Source organism: Lepisma saccharinum, chromosome 7 (genome assembly GCF_977018435.1).
Source record: "Lepisma saccharinum chromosome 7, izLepSacc3.1, whole genome shotgun sequence".
NCBI lineage: Eukaryota > Metazoa > Arthropoda > Insecta > Zygentoma > Lepismatidae > Lepisma > Lepisma saccharinum.
The window spans coordinates 3662591-3681475 of NC_139235.1; the positions used below are offsets into that span (position 1 = coordinate 3662591).

At 40.2% G+C, this 18885-nt stretch overlaps 1 protein-coding gene across 2 annotated transcripts in view; it reads left to right on the forward strand.

Annotated features, from left to right (window-relative positions):
• baf (barrier to autointegration factor) overlaps positions 1-18885 on the forward strand; it is a 39811-nt gene continuing 20926 nt past the window's right edge. The window contains exon 1 of one of the 2 annotated variants that reach the window (XM_083124909.1): positions 1-60. The gene's annotated coding sequence lies outside the window, so the exon portion shown is untranslated. Of the gene's footprint in view, positions 61-16526; positions 16596-18885 lie in introns of those variants that run through there. The other variant, XM_083124908.1, reaches the window with a different exon arrangement.

Sequence of the window (18885 nt, forward strand, 5' to 3'; positions counted from 1 at the left end):
GTATAAAGTTCTGTTTCATTTTCAACGTCAGTGAAGAGCATTTCCGCGGAATTTCTAAAAGTAAGTAACTTTGTTTCTTAGCTCGCATGAGTTGGCTTTGATTTATAAGTATGGCTTTTGTGGAAGAAAATATACTCACAAAACATGCAAAAAGAGAGAGAATATAGAAGGTGTTTCATGTCTCTCTCTGCTTTTATATATTTGAAGCATGCATCTTGGTAGCTGGAATATCTTTTTTCTTCCGTGTGCCGTTGTTGGTAGGTAGGAAATATGTGTGCGGGGCATATTTCAAAAAATAAATGTGTTAAATTGTTAGAGGAAGACAGGAAAAATAGAGGAGAGTTGTGTGTTTTTGATATCTAGTGGAAGTACTGATTGATTGATTGAGTTGGCGTTTTTTTTGTTTTTTTTAAGTCCACTTTATGCACAGTAAGGCTAATCTGGACTGGACCTACAGTTTCAAGAACCACTTATGTCCCCACCGGGTATCGAACCCTTGATTACAAGACAACGACGTTATCGTTACGTCATCGCAGAGGTTAGTGGAAGTACTGATTGATTTGATGTTTTAAGTCCACTTTATGCACAGTAAGGCTAATCTGGACTGGACCTACAGTTTCAAGAACCACTTATGTCCCCACCGGGTATCGAACCCTTGATTACAAGACAACGACGTTATCGTTACGTCATCGCAGAGGTTAGTGGAAGTACTGATTGATTTGATGTTTTAAGTCCACTTTATGCACAGTAAGACTAATCGGGACTGGACCTACAGTTTCAAGAACCACTTATGCGGGTATCGAACCCTTGATTACAAGGCTATCGCTGTGCTAACGCAGAGGCTAGTGGAAGTACTGATTGATTTGATGTTTTAAGTCTATTTTATGCACAGTAAGGCTAATCGGGACTGGACCTACAGTTTCAAGAACCACTTGTGCGGGTATCGAACTCTTGAATACAAGCCTACCGCTGCGCCATCGCAAAGGCTAGTGGAAGTACATAGTTATTCGAATCTTATTTATTTAAAATATTTAGTTTTTTTTTTATGCACGCTTATTGATTTTAAACCTAAAATTAAATAAAATCCGGTAATTATATCCAATTATACTTATGGCTACAACGAGCATTTGCAAAAAAAAAAAAATGGCTTGAGATTTTTTTTACCACGTAAACAAAATGGCTGACATGCCAAATATGAACAGGCTATATAGATTTGAGAGAGAGATGGATAAAAAAAAGTTAATTAAAATTTAATTTCATGATTGCAACACGGAACTTAATGATTGATTTAGTTTATTTTATTTTACGTTTTGTACCTCTTGGCTAATTTGCGAAGATTGGGGGTGAGTGATGAAATGGACATTCACAAACAACCAAACCCGACCAGGATTCGAACCCGGGACCCTTGGCGTCGCAGCGCGATGTGCTAACCACTCGGCCACAGGGTCGGGCAAGTGTTGGTATATACATAGACCAAAGTTACATGGTTCTAGGCCCCATAAAAGCTGAGAAAATCAATGTCTTGGAAAACGTCTTAAGACAAATATCTCAATCTTTAAGAAAGTCGACTTCCGGTATATCAAGATGTTACTTCCGGTCTGTCAAGAAAATTTTCTTAAGACAAAAATCTTAAGACGTTTTCCAAGACATTGATTTTATCGGCTCCTAATTGAGCTAGGATGATGATTTTAGGTTTGTTGGATAGGATTCGACGAGAACTATTCGACTAGCAAATAAAATCGATTCCACCCCCTCGAAGTTTCGGAAATACAGACAATTTTTTATTTTTTTGAGAAACTTGATTTGCAGGCTTAGTTTTTGCCCTAATTCGAAAATTTTAATAGCATTCGATGCAAAATTAGAAGTACTCTACAACTTATTGGAGGGATGATGACTACTGCCTGCTGTTTTCGAGTTATTTTGGATTAAAATTTCAAGATGTAATTTCTAAGATGTTTTGTAATTCATCAACTATGGGTTGTAGGAAAACGATTCTTGCTCTATCTGCTATCGCTCGACGAATACTATAAACATAAATAATGCTTATGGTTTGATTTTTAAAATGGCGAGCGGAAAATAACTATGTTTTCTGAAATTATGATTTATACTTCATATGCCAAGAGGGCTGAGGGTTAGAAAAAAAAAAGATTGTTTGGTAGAATTATGCACACATAATATTTTTGTGTTTTCTATACACAAGCTTAATTATTTTTTTTCAATTATTTACAGGATTCATTAAGAAGCAAGAAGTAGCATAAATAGCACACTCCCCACCAAACCCAACACCATTGTGAATTATTGCACAGTATTTATTTTGTGGCACTCCACTATATATATATATAATAACATACCCCACAAATATTTTCAACAAGATGCAATCTAAGATAAATTGCCCTGTGTGCAAAAGAAACATATCAAGCCAAAATTTTGCAAGACATTGTCACACCTGCATGCCAGGCAAGCATTTGGCTGCCGCCGAACCATGTCCCAGGTGCGGTATACATATTACCATTAATAATTTGAAGAGGCATATAACATCATGCAAAGTTGTCGTCGGAGCACCTGTTCCACAACCGTCGACCAGCTCGACCAAGAGGAAAGCGGAAGCCGACTCGCCACCATCCGCCAAACGCGTCAAGCCTGTGGCGAAAGCGAACCAGTCTGCTTTCCAGCGTTTGTTAGAGGACTTTGTCATCACTTCGGAGGGCTCATGCGACGTGCGTAGTTTTTTGGAGAACGTGCAAGCCAAAATCATTTCCATCCTCGGCGATGCGCTTGCAACGCACTCCACCAAATTCTACGCATCGCTACGTTGCCAGTACAAGAAGCCGTCTGATGAAATTTACAGCTTCTGCCACAACACCAAGGCGAAGACGCTGCATCTGGCGGATGTCGACAACCTCGAGGTCATCTACAACCAGTTTGCCGAGGAGCTGGTGACCAAAGAAGAAGAACATCAAGCTAGGGGCTCGGGGGGTTCGCTGTGCGGTGAACCCCACGAACTGTGCGTCAAACTTTGCAAGTTCATACCTCTCTCCGCCTCCAGCTATGTCCCCTTACCACCTACTATTGCGGCAAAAAAGGCTGTCCTGAACATTCAGAACAGTGACGCCAAGTGCTTCGTATGGTGTGTTCTGGCAGCGTTGCACCCAGTTGAGCCAAAAAATCATCCGCTTCGTGTTGGCCACTACCTACCCTATGAGGCGGAGCTGGAAGTTGCCATGGCTGGGATCGACTACCCGGTAGAGGTCCCGGACATTCGAAAGTTCGAGGCTCGTACGCGGTTGGCTATCAACGTTTACGGTCTCACTGACAAAAATGCGGTGTACCCCATCCGGGTGAGTGACGTAAACAACAATGATGCTCGAGAAATCCATCTCCTACTTATCAAGGACGAGACCCATCACCACTACACCCTTATTCGCTCGCTCTCCCGGTTGGTGTCGAGCCAAAAAAGCAAGCATCATGGTAGCATAGAAGTTTGTCGAAGGTGTCTGTTCACTTTTGACAATCAAAAACAGCTGGATTATCAGCACATCAGAGGTCCCAACATCGCTGCAGAGAAGCTCGCTCGCCACAAGCCCTACTGTAGTAACAACGAGCCGGGTGTGGCAGTCTTGCCCAAACCTGGCACCGTGGAGCGTTTCCACATGCACGGTGCTATGGTGGAGCACCCCGCTATCATCATCGCGGATTTCGAGGCCTTCCTCAAACCCCTGTCCACTTGCGATCCCGATCCCGAAGTTTCCTCCACCACCCCTTACCAACTCCACGAGGCATCCAGTTTCGCATACGTTGTGGTGCGACGTGACCAGCATATCGCCCCCGAGCCCTACGTGTACCGTGGTCCCGACGCCGCCAAACACTTCCTCGAGAGGATGGTTGTCGAGGCCAACGAGATAGGGATGGTACTGTTGGCCCCCAAGTCTATGCTCCCACTGTCTCCCGACGATCAACGTAGACACGACGAGGCCATCGCTTGCCCTGTCTGCGTCAAGGAGTACACCGCCAACAACCGTAAAGTCCAACACCATGATCATTTTAACGGTAGGTATGTTGGTCCATGGTGCAACGGATGCAACCTCATGGCCCGGGACCCGCGCTTCATCCCTGTGTTTTTTCATAATGGCTCGGGATACGACTTCCACCATCTGGTGCCTCACTTTGGGTACAACGACATGCGAATCAACGTCCTGGCGCAGAACGAGGAGCGTTACATTAGCTTGAGCAAGTGGGTGCGAATCTCAGGAACACACTCTACCGTCGAGCTTCGCTTCCTCGACTCCCTGAGGTTCCTCCCGGCCAGCCTCGATGCTCTCGCAGGGAAGCTTAGCGACGAGCAAATGCTTATTACCTCCGGAAACTTTCCGAACTTGGACGCCGGCCTCTTCAAGCGTAAGGGGGTCTATCCCTACGAATACATCACAGACCCTTCCAAGTTCGCAGAGACGTCGCTACCTCCTCGAGCAAACTTCTATAGCAAGCTGCGAGGCTCGAACATCACCGACGAGGAATATCACCACGCCCAGTCCATGTGGCGCGAGCTGGGCTGTCGAACTCTCGGGGACTACCACGACGCCTACCTCAGACTTGATGTGACGCTCCTCGCCGACGTGTTCCAGACGTTCCGTGCGACCGCAATGAAAATCTACCAGCTGGACCCTGCCTACTTCTACAGTCTCCCCGGACTGGCGTGGTCAGCCATGTTTCTGGTGACGAAGATCGAGCTGGAGCTTCTTTCGGACGTGGACATGGTGCTGTTTGTGGAACGTGCCGTGCGGGGTGGAATGGTCCAGGTGTCGCAGCGACACTCGCGCGCCAACAATCACCACATGGCCACCGGCTACGACCCCTCACAACCGTCCAGCTACATCATGTACACGGATAACGTCTACGGATACTCCATGATGCAGCCACTCCCCTTTAGAGGCTTCGAGTGGGCTGACCCCTCCAACTTCGACATCGAAAGCTTCGACGATTCGGAACATGGGTTCTTCGCCGAGGTGGACCTTGAGTTCTCCGAGAAGCTGCAGGATTTGTTCTGCGATCTTCCCCCTGCACCCGAGTTCAAGTGTCCACCCGATTCCAACCAGAAGAAGCTCGTCATGGATTTCGAGCCCAAGAAGAATTACGTCCTGCACTACCAGAATCTCCGGTGGTTGATGCAGCGAGGGGTCGCGGTCCACGCAGTTCACCGCATCCTCAAGTTCGAGCATTCTCCGTGGTTGCGTCCATATATTGAAGTCAACACCAAACACCGCACCGCAGCCACGTCCGAGCTTGATAAGGATTTCTTCAAGCTTATGAACAATGCGGTGTTCGGGAAAACCATGGAACGCGTGTGTGTGTATGTGTGTGTGTGTGTGTGTGTGTGTGTGTGTGGCACATCGTTCCCCCGAGAGAGAGAGGTTTACAAAGGTCACGATATACAAACATTGCCGGAGTTGGAAAATTACGATATGGCGCATTCGCTCATTACTGTTGTCAGCTATAAGTTTTTCTCTCTCTCTAGCCCTTGCCAACTAAAAAAAAGGTGTAGGTAGGAGTTGGTAACACTGCGAGAAAATAGAGATCATGCCTTACAAGAAAAAACCATTAAGGCGATTTTTACTTGATGACGTTGAACCCGTGCAGTGTTACCACCCATCCATCTCTCTCTCTTTTACGGCAGTGCCGGCTCTCCTTGTTTAGTATATGTAGGTTGGCAAAAATTGCTTTATGCACTGTAAAGCAAACCTCAAGCAAAGTTGCCAGCTCCTTGCTTTAGGTTAGGTTAGACAAAAAAAAGCTGTAGGTAGGCTGTCGTCTGTTTAACTCTTCCCTCTCTCTCTCCCCTCTCTTTTTTTTTTGTAAAAGGCTATGGCAAAAGTACCAGTAGGTTGGCAACCTTGCTTTATGCACTGTAAGGCAAGTCTTAAGTAAAGTTGCCAGCTCCTTGCTTTAAATTAAATTAGACCAAAAACCTTGGTGATTTTTTTCGAGTAAGATGTTGGTAATACTGTGTCCGAAAATAGGGGGGGGGGGGTTTATGCCTTACAAGAGCAAACCATTAAAGCAAGCCCCACCGAGCTTTACTTTCGGGTGTAGTGTTGGCAACACTGCGAGAAAAAAGTTGCCAGCTCCTTGCTTTAGGTTAGGTTAGACCAAAAACCTTGGTGATTTTTTCGAGTGAGGAGCTGGCAACACTACGAGAAAAAGGTTGCCAGCTCCTTGCTTTAGGTTAGGTTAGACCAAAAACCTTGGTGATTTTTTCGAGTGAGGAGCTGGCAACACTGCGCCATCAAGTGAGGATTATGCCTTACGACAGAAATCCATAAGGAGCTCCTCACTTCAGCTCCTCACTTGAGGGCGTTCAACTCTCTAAACTGGACTACTGTGCTCTCTCTAAATTTAAATCATAGTTCACAAATAATTTGATTAAAAGTTTTAAAAGTATCTATTTTACTTAATAGCGTATTAATTGGTGCATTCTTCTCCAGCATAGCCATAGGCAGTGACCACACTACGGGGGGGGGGGAGACAGGAACGCCCCCCAATTCTCGTTCGACAATTTATCTCTCACTCTTATCTGCCCCCAGTAAAACGACGGAATAATAAAAATGATTGCCCCGGGAAAATATGATTTACCCCTCCATCTTTACTATTGCGCTGTCACTATCTACAACATATTTTGATTTCTATTGTTCCCACATATTTATTTTAATTTTAGTATTGTGAATCATATTCCACTGTGTTACCTCACGTAGCCACCCCCCCTCCCCCCCACACACACGCGTACGACTTCAGTTGTAAGTTTTAGACTAAGCTTGTCAAATATCCACTTATATCTTTGTTTTCTTGAGCATTTAAAAAAAAAAAAATTCGCTCTTCTTCTGGACTATTTCATAGGTATGTTTTCCCACTGGAAGCCTGTGACTGTCATCTTTTTATAACATTCACAATTAAGTTGCATTAATGATAAAAATCTTTGATAAGAAGAAAGACATTTCATTATCACTGTTACTGTTCTAATTATGTATGTATTATGGGATATAGTGTAATATACATCAATTCGTAAGTAGATTTCAGTATTTTCTTTCTTAAAACAAATAATATATTTGTTTTAGTTGCTAATACAAAAATAACAGCAACAATTATGGCGACCTTCAGCCAGGATTCGTGAATATGTAGTATGGAAGTTATCTTCTGATTACTTTAAATAATGGATCGGAAGCAACATTCTTACAACTTAAGAACGGGAGTTTTCTTAAGATCCGATGTCGTCGATAGTTTCAGGGAAAATGAAACTATTGAAGAAAATGCTGACCCAATGAAGAATATTATTTGTTGCAGTAACATTGAAGCAGATTCCCGTCTTGTGAAGTGCAATAGCTGCAATAAATGGGAACATTTGGAGTGTAGAGGTTTGACTGTAATGCACTGGGTAATATTTAGCTCTTCTAATGAAAGCTATTTTTGTAAATCTTGTAAACCAGATTTTGATCCATTTTTGTTAAAATCTTATACAAGTACAGTGAATCCCAACTTGGACAAGATTATTGCTGCATTTCAAGTTACAGTTACCCAAAGTTTGCAGCAACATAATGAAAATCTTCAAGAAAAGTTGCAACAGAACATTCGCTGTGAATTGCAACAAAATAATGAAATATTACAAAGGGAATTGCAACAAAATAATGAAATGTTGCAAAGGGATATGCAACAAAATAATGAAATGTTACAAAAGGAGTTGCAAAAGGATATGCAACAAAATAATGAAATGTTACAAAAGGAGTTGCAAAAGGATATGCAACAAAATAATGAATTATTACAAAGGGAATTGCAACAAAATAATAAAAATCTGGAAGAGAAGTTTCAAGCCATTCGAAATGAATTACAGCAGCATAATGTTAGGTTTAACGGCCGGCTTGATCATATTGAACATTCGTTACAAGATGTTGCCCAAACTTGTCAAAATGTTAGCAGTGAGTTGAGGTGTAAATTGGATGAAGGTATTAGTACAATGCATGTCGAAGTTTCAGTTATTCAAGAACAAATGAAGAGTCATGACGGAAAGTTGGCAAGGTTGGAAGTCTGCAATGATGAAATTATGGAGAAATTTACTCAACATGAGGTTAGGTTTGAAACATTAAATGCGGAATTAGATAGAATGAAGGTAGTTCAGACTGCTACATGTAGCTCTGAAACCTTGGTAAATGACCTTAGAGATAGGGTTATTTCTTTGGAGCAAGGCAATGCCATCAGCAACAGTGTTGCTAACGAAACTTTCAATGGAGGACGAGAACTGAGCAAAGAGGATGGAAATAGTAAACAAACTGAGCATGTGGCTTGTCAAACAAATAATGCAAATTCAAATCGAAGATCACGAAATGTTAAATTTCGGGCTAGTGACAAACGTGGTGTTGGTTCTTCGGGTTATGATTCATCTGATATTGATGTACCTGTAATTACTAAACGTAAATCAGGTCAGAACGCTACTTCTTTTGGAACTGATTTTACCTATAGGCTTTCCAATACATCTTATTTGTGGGATCCTCCATCACGTAACGAATCACCTGCTCATTTCACTACACATCCGTTGGCCAATAGGGACCTCGCACTTTCGGAGAATGCATATAGAGTGCATTACAATGAACCTTGTTCTACTAACCATTATGGTTATGGAAGTCCTCTGAATGCCAGTTTTCATAATGAAACTCAGTGTTGTACAACGAAAGCTTATTCAAATAATCCAATTTCACAAATGTATTTTCAGCATATACCTTCATGTGAGAAGCCATTATATACTGTAGCTGGTAATACAAATACTACAACTTCAATGAGTCCGATGTTTTGTAATCAAAATTACATTCCCAGAAATGACATTTTGAATAATCCAATTAACATTGCTTCTAAGAATTCTGAGTCTCCAAATTTTGAATCAAACCAGTTTTGTAAACCTGCGCGTGCAGAATGTAATACAAATATTTCTGCAAGAAACCCATTTGGAGAATGCCCGGGTAAAGTTATTCGTGTAAATGAGCTAAGCCAGTTACCACGTTTTGGAGGTGACGTCTCGAAACAATCAGCTAGGGAGTTTATAGACCAGCTGACAACAATGTTAAATTTGATTGGTGTATCTTCTCAATATCGCCTGCAAGTTATTCACAAATGTTTCTACAATACTGCAGCGTATTGGTTCAATAGTGAAAGACGGAATTTCTCATCATATGATGATTTTGTGTGCAAGTTTCTTGAACAATTTGCTTCGAATGATTTGTTAGAAAGCCAACTGACAGTTTTGCGTTCTCGTAAATACAACACATCTTCTGGTTTATCATTAGAAGCGTACGCATTGAAGGTATATTCATCTTATTGCAACCTTGTAGAAAAGCCTAAACAAGCTGAGATAATAAGAGTAATTCTGAAGCAATTGCCAGAAACAGTTTCTAAGAATGTGGGTTGTCACGAAATTTCTAACCTTAAACAATTAACACAAAAACTCAGGGCAATAGACTTATATTCTAGTGATAAAACCAAATCTTTGTCACTACCTGGTGATTATATAAGTGGGGAGTACAACTCGAATAGGTTCGAAAAATCTAGGCATTTTGTAAGGCAAGTGTCTATGGAAAATAAGTCATGCAGCGATTCATCTACCCAAACAATAGCTTCAGAGAGACTTATGGGCCAACCAGCTGCTAGGAATCCCAGAAACAACTATAGGCAATCTGGAGCTAATCAAGAGAGCTATAGGCGACAAGGTAACGATCAAAGTTTGTACTTTCATAATAATAATCGAAGAACAAACACTCAAAGGAACGCTAGTAATAGCAATAATACAGATGCACCTAGATACAACAGGAATAGAAGATTTTAAAGTCCGACCAATACAGAATTGCGAGGTGACTCCATTAACACTAACTCAGAGATTTCAGCAAGGAATAATGGACATTTCCGAAATGGAATGAATTGAAATGACATTAGTTTAAATCAAGAATGTTCTTCAGTAAATAATGTTACTAGTGGGAGCCCTGTGAGAACATTAAACAATTACACGCCGATTTGATCTTGGGTGCACCATTTTTATGGAAGTACAAGGCTATAATTAATTATCTTATGTCTACTGTTGAACTAATCCATTTAAGTGGTCAGGAAGTATCCGCTCCTTTTGTTCAGAGTTCCACAAATAATAGTTGGTCGTTACATTATGTAGCTGGATCTTATAAAACTTTGACATTTGAATCTTCTCATGTGGATGATTGTGTTTATGTAGCTTCTAAAGAAGATATTCATAAGAAAGTTTATGGCAACGAATATTGTGAAGCTGAAGTTGATGATTTATTTAATTTATTGCTCAAATACCAAATGTATAATTTAATATTTGGGTTACTTACAAATATTGCTTTGCTTAAAGGAAGTTAAGAACAATTTTGTTAACTTGGCGTCTTTAGATAGACCAAAGATAAAATGTAGATCTAATTTGCAAAATATCAAACTGTTACGCAACGCTAATGAAGAATGCGCAAGGGTAACAACGTAGTTTCGAATTGATTGTCATTCTTTGAAAGATTTGTCATAGTATTAAATGTTGTTTTGAATGATGAAGATTTGTCATAGTATTAAATGTTGTTTTGAATGATGAAGATTTGTCATAGTATTAAATGTTGTTTTGAATGTTGAATATTTTAAAGTTATGTAACTGTTCGATGTGAATATTTAAAATCTTGTATCTTTTTAAGCCATCAAAGTATGATGTCTATATTTTCTTCACCCCAGGAGGGGAGATTATTGTGACTGTCATCTTTTTATAACATTCACAATTAAGTTGCATTAATGATAAAAATCTTTGATAAGAAGAAAGACATTTCATTATCACTGTTACTGTTCTAATTATGTATGTATTATGGGATATAGTGTAATATACATCAATTCGTAAGTAGATTTCAGTATTTTCTTTCTTAAAACAAATAATATATTTGTTTTAGTTGCTAATACAAAACTAACAGCAACAAGCCCCTTTGCAGATCGAGATCCGGGGCTATAGCCTTCCCAAGCCACCGTCCCCTCCAAATACTCTCTTGGCCTCATGAAAGACAAATATATGTATTTCTACGAAATATTAATTTGACTTGGCAGTTTCTCTTTTCGAACAGGAATAAGTTTTAAATTTTAATAGCTTCTAAATTTACACTATCAATTTTGAGTAAAGGTTTTGCGTAACCCTAAAAGTACATTTAGAGACTGCAAGGTCAACTCTCGATATTTCAGATATATTAATAATTTTCATCACAACGTCTTGTAATAATTATTTGTTACTTCAATAACCTCCTCGCAAATGTTTCTCGCATAATAAAACATACATGCCAATTTCTGTTTATTTCCTTGTAATGCTGACCTCCGTGGCGAAGTGGTTAGCACAACACTTTACGATGCCAAGGGCCCCCAGGTTCGAATCCCCGCCCGGCCATGGGTCTACTTTCCTCTCTTCAATTTCATCATATCATCACGCATCCTCATCTTTGCGATTAGCCATATGTAACAGATAAGCGAAGTAAAATAAACTAAGTCTATTAATCAATTATTTTTTTAAACTCTTTAATTCTTTTTTAGAATGCCACGTTTTTGTTAAAATTATATTACGATTTGTAAAATGACGAAATTCTAAAGAACACGCAAATTTCTTTGTAGCGCATCGGTCAGAAAGTTTCAGGAATATGGATTTTCAAAATACATTTTTTCACATTTACTTTGCCCCCTTTTAAAAGTAGCGCGTTTTCAATTATGTTACTAATCATTAAAAGGATGCCTCAATACCATCTTGGAGGATGACAATTATTATTTTCCCCCTCCTAAAAGTAATAATATACTTTCGCTCTCTGAATCTCCCATATAAATGCTAGGGGCCTTCTGCTTCAGCCGAGCTCACTGCTTCTCCGGCGACGTCACGCGTTCGTGCAAGATCGGCAATCTTCGGATGGCTTTACCTAATCTCTATATTCCTTGACTCAACGCAAGGCTCTGGCCAGGGGGTGCTCGTTCGGCGGCGCAGATCGTATGCGCAGTTGTCCGTGGATGCATGACGTCTCCATCGAAACACTCGGCACGGAAAAGGCTGGTTTCTTATGCAAATATTGAGAAATTTGACAACGAATATCTTCTAAAATATAGTAGCAAGGGAAAAGTTACAACTTTTACTGTTAAGATTCATCCTTTCTAATCAATTTATCACAAAGTTGATTCAAATGTGTAAAATGGGTTTCAAGAAATCGTGTTACGAAGGAACCCCTGTTTTGTTCTCTCCAGGCTTCCAATGCAAGGGAGTTTTAACTTAAGCGCGTTGGATTTCTTTTTGCTCTATGTTTTGAAATAAGATTATTTTGTTCATGTCAACTGAAATCATGCCTAAATGCTATGGAAAGCTATGAAAACTATTATCAGAAAACTAACGGAAGAAATCTAAAATATCACAGCTTGATTGATATAAAAAAATTCGAGATTGCCCATTTTTGTGAAAAAGGCATTGTGCGAGATCTAAAAGCAGAACTTTATAATATTGTATGTAAATGTAAGGGTGTAATAAACGTGACTGCTTCCTAGGCACGTATCCAATGGGGGGCTTAGGGGGCTCAAGCCCCCCCCGAAAGTTTTCGGTTTACACTAGATAAAATGAGATTTTTTGTTTCTTGTGGTGTCAAATAAAATAATGTGACGTTAATTTAAGGAGAGAAATAATTATCGAGGCAAGACGGAGAATATTCTATAACCTTGTTATTGGTAACAGCTCGTATCCAAGGTGGGAATCAGGGGGCTCAAGCCCCCCTTCAGAAAATTTTCAGTTTACGCTAGATAAAATTAGGTTTTTGGCTTCTTGAATAATATGGTGATAATTTGAGAGAGATAATTATCTAGGCAAGACGGAGAATGTTCTATAAGCCTGTTATTGTTAATAGCGCGTATCCAAGGTAGGGATCAGGTGGTTCGAGCCCCCCCGCCCGCTCCCCAAGGAAATTTTTCAGTTTACACTGATAAAATTAGGTTTTTGACTTCTTGAATAATGTGACGATAATTTAAGGAGAGGAATAATTATCGAGGCAAGACGGAGAATGTTCTACGGACCCTGTTATTGTTTATAGCGCGTATCCAAGGTGGGGATCGTAACTCGTGGACTCCCCCCACCAGGAAAGTTTTCATTTTACACTAGATAAAATTAGGTTGTTGTCTTCTTGAATAATGTGACGATAATTTTAGGAAGAAATACTTATCAAGGCAAGACGGAGAATGTTCTATAACCCTGTTGTTGATAATATTGCACGTAAACTTTTCTTACGCTTTCGGTGTTGTCGTAGCGAACTTGAACACTATGTAGAAGAGACTTGTCAGCATTTGGAAGCTGCACAACAAAGGTCGTAGGTAGGGCGATTCGGATTCATTGTAATTTTTTAATCTCTGGAAAGCGCGAGAGGGAACGTTCTTGAAAAAGAGAAGGAGTCGAACTATTGGCAATATTTACGAATCGTGATATCTGCGAAACGTTCTAGAATATAATGAGGATATTAATACGCGGCTTCAATTTCCCGGTTGATCTGTACAACAGAATAGGTGGAGACTTCTGAGGTAAGTATGACAATTCATACAGTCGATTAGTGATCAGTCAGTGTCCATTGGTTGCTTTATAAGTTCTAGTGATTCGAAAATGAAATGGACTAAATACCGTAAAGTAACGAAGTCTACCACTAGTTCCAGTTCGGTCCCAAAGCTAAAGACATTGACGACAGCGGAACGTCGAGTAGTGCTACGAGTAGTTCGGGTCGAAAGACGAAGAGATCGAAGGTCTCTCTCTCTAAAGTGAATATTTCGGCAGTATCGGGCTGGGCATTGGAGCGAAATAAGCTGCACAGATCAACTGAAAATCAAAGTTTTGAGTGATGATTTGGTTGTGCCAGGACCAAATTTTGTGTATGCAGTCCGAGAATTTCATGGCATAAAAAAATACTTTTGTTTAAGGCTACTGGGTTCGACACACACTCAACAGACAATTTTGGACACTTGCGAGTGCTTAGGCATGAATATGAACAATTTGGTGGGTTTCTGCTTTTATAAGAGCTGCAAACATGGGAGGACAAGACACATTAGTGTTGTTCAGGCTCGAATGAGAGAGAAATATTCGTGAACTGTCTGATTCCAGTTCCCAGCACACAGTTTGAACCTTGCGTTGTCGAGTGGATTGTGCATTCCATGCATGTGTAACACCTTCGTAAAAACACTTCTGGTACATAGATGTTTTGATGCCTGATGAGAAGAAATGGACAAACATAGTACATACTGAGATGGTTCCGGCACACAATATGAATGCATGGAAACAGAGGAGTTGAATGGTAGAAAATGTCCCGATTTCACGTTCTGATTAAAATGACAGCCATAAACAGTGGCGACGATTTAGGAGATAGTTGCTCCCCATTCTTTTGTCTCCACACTATCACGCTATGGCCTCTTAATGCTTGTCTCCTTGTCCACCCCCCCCCCCCACATTTTGGAACCCAATTGCCACCACTGGCCTTAAACATACAATTGTGATACCCCTTTAAAAAATGGAGTTCAGCCACCGCCCCGAAAGGAATTCCTGGATACGTGCCTGCTGCTTCCCGTAAAATATCACTGCACTCTCCACGTTCTTCTTCTTCTGTCTTTTCTTTGGCGCCGTCAATAGCTTCAACACGTTGTTTTTTTTATATATATTTGTCACATATTTGTTTTAATTAGTATTCTGCTCGTTCCGCCACCTGAACGCAGCAGCTACGGCTCAAAGGGCAGTGTAGTTAAACCGGAAGAAGGCTCGGAAATGGCAGGCTTCAGAAGTTAACTCATCCAAATTAAATTAAACAGGTATGTGTTCTCTCTAAATTTAAATCATAGTTCACAAATAATTTGATTCAAAGTTTTAAAAGTATCTGTTTTATTTAATAGCGTATTAATTGGTGCATTCTTCTCCAGCATAGCCATAGGCAGTGACCACACTACGGGGGGAGGGGGGCAGGAACGCCCCCCAATTCTCGTTCGACAATTTCTCTCTCTCTTTTATCTGCCCCCAGTAAAACGACAAAATAAATAAATGCATGAATGCTCTTTTAGCCAAAATATGCATTTTTGTGTCGTATGTAACGGAATAATGAAAATGATTGCCCGGGAAAATATGATTTACCCCTCCATCTTTACCACACACCCCCTATATGCCTTCATGGCGTGGTGCTATGCACAGGGGAACACTTTACCTTTTTTTTACCTCCATCTTTACTATTGCGCTGTCACTAGCTACAACATATTTTGATTTCTATTGTTCCCACATATTTATTTTAATTTTAGTATTGTGAATTATATTCCACTGTGTTACCTCACGTAGCCCCCCCCCCCCACACACACACACGTACGACTTCAGTTGTAAGTTTTAGACTAAGCTTGTCAAATATCCACTTATATCTTTGTATTCTTGAGCCATTTAAAAAAATCATTTCGCCCCTTCTTCTGGACTATTTCATAGGAATGTTTTCCCACTGGAAGCCCCTTTGCAGATCGAGATCCGGGGATATAGCCTTCCCAAGCTAGCGTCCCCTCTATATACTCTCTTGGCCTCATGAAAGACAAATATATGTATTTCTACGAAATATTAATTTGACTTAACAGTTTCTCTTTTCGAACAGGAATAAGTTTTAAATTTTAATAGCTTATAAATTTACACTATTAATTTTGAGTAAAGGTTTTGCGTAACCCTAAAAGTACATTTAGAGACTGCAAGGTCAACTCTCGATATTTCAGATATATTAATAATTTTATCACAACGTCTTGTAATAATTATTTGTTACTTCAATAACCTCCTCGCAAATGTTTCTCGCATATTAAAACATAGATGCCAATTTCTGTTTATTTCCTTGTAATGCTGACCTCCGTGGCGAAGTGGTTAGCACAACGCTTTACGATGCCAAGGGCTCCCAGGTTCGAATCCCCGATCGGGCATGGGTCTACTTTCCTTTCTTCAATTTCATCATATCATCACGCATCCTCATCTTTGCGATTAGCCATATGTGACAGATAAGCGAATTAAAATAAACTAAGTCTATTAATCAATTATTTTTTAAAACTCTTTAATTCTTCTTTAGCATGCCACGTTTTTGTTAAAATTATATTACGATTTCTAAAATGACGAAATTCTAAAGGAGAACACGCAACTTTCTTTGTAGCGCATCGGTCAGAAAGTTTCAGGAATATGGATTTTCAAAATACAGTTTTTCACATGTACTTTGCCCCCTTTTAAAAGTAGCGCGTTTTCAATTATGTTACTAATCATTAAAAGGATGGCTCAATACCATCTTGGAGGATGACAATTATTATTTTCCCCCTCCTAAAAGTAATAATATACTTTCGCTCTCTGAATCTCCCATATAAATGCTAGGGGCCGTCTGCTTCAGCCGAGCTCACTGCTTCTCCGGTGACGTCACGCGTTCGTGCAAGATCGGCAATCTTCGGATGGCTTTACCTAATCTCTATATTCCTTGGGCTCTGGCAACGACAAGGACTTTTGAATTAAAACTTACTGGACATTCTGCAGTGATTTTTCATACAAGGTAACAAATGTTGTCACTTAATATTGTGAAAGTAAAGTCCAATGTACATGTAGCTTTATCACAATACGAATGCAATGTGTTTATTTAACGGACATAAACGTAATAGCAAGACTGAATCATTTCAGTTTGAATTCTTAGTAAGTGAATGAATTTTTGGGGATATAGCTAGTCTGACGGTGTTAAAAAAATATTTTTAAAAAAGTATAGTATCCTTACATGTTTGATTAAATTATATGTGTATCTTGTATGTTGCCTTATAATTCGATAGCATTAACAATCATTCTCTGGAAGTTCTATCATCTAGGAAATGAGTAGACTAACATTTCATTTTTCAATACAATGTTACAGTGCGTATTAACACGTATCGATACGTATGTGTGTGTGTACCTTTCTGTAAGCTTATAGGCCTCGCCGATGGCGTAGTGGTAGCGTCGTCGCCTTGTAATCAAGGGACCCCGGGTTCGATACCCGGTGGAGGTACATAGGGGTTCGGAACCCACTTTAAACTGTAGGTCCAGTCCCGATTAGCCTTACTGTGCATAAAGTGGACTTAAACACCAAATCAACTCAACTGTAAGCTTATAGCCTAGGGCATAGGCCTAGGGTGAATACAACGGTAACATCGGAGACACATACATCGGAGACACATTTCTTCAATTTTACACAAAAAACTACTTACTGAAATGAGTTTCTCCAAGGTTTACAACATTCATCGAGGTATTTTCTTTCATCATGGAATATATTTGACCGAGATATGATGTATTTTTCAAGAGAAATATCTCACCCACGCAAAATTGCCATTGCTTTCATTTGCTTGCCTTACGAAAACCGGATGCTGCATACGTTTGATGACGTAAGCCCCTGTGAATGTTTCAACCTCCTCTTTTTTTTTTTTTACTATGCTTGCCTAACGTAACCAAACCTAACCTAACCTTATCGGAAATGGTTTGTGGGGCTATCTGTGAATGGTTCGTGAGGCTATCGGTCAGCTACCGTCCATAATGGTTCGTGGGGCTATCCGTCAGCTACCCGTTCAAGTACTACTTTACTATACCGGAGACACCTATCAATAATTTATTTCACAATTTTTTAAATTGATAACGTACTATCCTGCATTGCGGAACATTTCTTTAGGTGAAATAATGAATTTCTAACGAAAATAATGTCTATTTCTTACATTAACGAGTACTTACTGTTGTTCGTTATTTCCCACAAACCATCCACGGGTGGCCCCAAACACCATTGACGTTAGCCCAAAAATTCATGATAGCCCCACGAACCATCACGGGGACAAGGTATGCCTACTAGGTTAGGTTAGGCCTGTTAGGTTAGGTTCCATTAGCACTCCTTTCGGTAAATATGTGATAACGCCCAGACACCTTTCGCTCATTTATTTCCTTAATTTTACCACTGGTACTTACCTATTTTGCCTTGCGGAACATTCTTTAAGGTGAAGTTATGCCTTTTTCCATAAAATACTGTCAACTTTTCATATTACGATTGATTATTTGTCTTACTTGTTCCGCTTCTGTAATAGATCATATGGCATGCACTTGTAATGGATCATCGCGCGTCATGACGCGCCAGCTTGTGTTTTGTTGATTTTCAGTGCGCAAGCAGTGTTTCAAACCTTCATGACGGAAAATTACGTACTATTTCGATTTTTGTTTCATGTTTACCTCCACAAACCATGCACGTTAGCCCCACAAACCATTGACGTTAGCCCCAAAATCCATCCATGGGTAGCCCCACAAACCATTGACAGCCCCAAAAACCATCCATGGGTAGCCCCACAAACCATTCACACAAGGTTAGGTTAGGTTCCATTAGCACTCATTTCACCCTTAAGTTCATCAAAAAAAGAAAGTGCGGCGAACAGTTAAAAATATAAATTTTCGTAAAAAGAAGGCACGTTTGGAAACGCTGCAGAGATTGCGTGACTTTCAACGCTCTCGCCATCTGCACACACACAATGGAAACAACGGCATAATGTGGCAGGCAATGCCAATTTCTTACATAAAAAGTGATTAATTGTTGTTCGCCAGCATTAAACTACGAAGTTTTTACTTTCCGTGAAAGAAAATACCTCCAAGAACGTCCAGAATGCTAAAGAAACTCATTTCAGTAAGTACTTTCTCCTGTAAATTTGAAGAAATCCGTCCGGGCGATATCGCATATTTACCAAATCCATTGACGTTAGCCCACAAATTCACGATAGCCCCACGAACCATCACGGGGACGAGGTATGCCTACTAGGTTAGGTTAGGCCTGTTAGGTTAGGTTCCATTAG